Below are 957 nucleotides of genomic sequence, written 5' to 3' on the forward strand. Positions count from 1 at the left end.
TAAAAAAATCTTATTTGCTGTAGAAACAAAAAAGTATCTGAGAAATAAATAATAATCAGCAGAAAAAGAAATTAAATTGGACACTAAAGTACTGTAATTCAAACACCATCATCACTGCATTTTGGCTGGGATGCTCTGCTGCTACCGTGGCTTCCCTGACAGTGAGCTCTGCATATTCAGCTTTTTCTTTTCCTCTATATTTTGTTATAAATGTACACATCTCCCTCTCTTGTTGTCTGTAATAAATGCTCTCACACAGAATACAATGCAAAACAAAAGGATACAGAGCATTTCTGTGGTCTGCTGCTTCAATATCCACATTACTTTCCTGCCTTCCATGTTCAGTGCCCTTCAGAAAACCAGGAGGTGCATTAAGCATGTGAAATCACATATGTTTGTCACCCACATTGTGAAAGTCAGTCTCCTCAATGCAGAATTACATAAAGATTTATGTGCAGAGTTGCATAATCCCCATGAAAATCAACTTGTTTTGGTACACAAATGAAGCAGCCTCCAAAAACAGCCTGACATTCCTAACCAGTACTTAAAGAACAACAGTGGCAAAAACAAAACAACAAACAAAACAAAGAAGATGGGGAAAAGGGAAAATAATTAAATCCTAAATAAAACAAACACCAGAAAGTGGAAGGACAATCAGTTTCAGATTTAGAAGAATTAGAAAGAGCAAGAAAGATAAACTTAATAAGTGACCTAATCTCTTCTGCACAGAGCAATCCTACAGAATCTGTGTACAAACTGCATGTTGGAATAAATCAGAACTAGTTTTCTTCTTGGTTTTTTTTTCTTTTTTTTTTCCCTCCCAAGAATGCTCAGTAGTGCAACTCCATTACCTTTTATTAACTTCCTGAATTATGATACAAAGAAATATAGGTGTGACATTCCAGTTTCAGCTCGGGCTACCTTCACAAAGAAAGGTACAGAAATCAATATTGCATC

The 957-nt window shown here is 35.7% G+C and overlaps 1 long non-coding RNA gene across 1 annotated transcript in view; it reads right to left on the reverse strand.

Annotated features, from left to right (window-relative positions):
• Window positions 1–907: 907 nt before the first annotated feature.
• LOC125699409 (uncharacterized) overlaps window positions 908–957 on the reverse strand; it is a 52,521-nt gene continuing 52,471 nt past the window's right edge. Inside the window, exon 5 of the long non-coding RNA XR_007379547.1 lies at window positions 908–957. This exon is cut by the window's right edge and continues 612 nt beyond it. This is a non-coding gene — a long non-coding RNA (uncharacterized LOC125699409).

This window comes from Lagopus muta, chromosome 12 (assembly GCF_023343835.1).
Source record: "Lagopus muta isolate bLagMut1 chromosome 12, bLagMut1 primary, whole genome shotgun sequence".
Classification (NCBI taxonomy): domain Eukaryota; kingdom Metazoa; phylum Chordata; class Aves; order Galliformes; family Phasianidae; genus Lagopus; species Lagopus muta.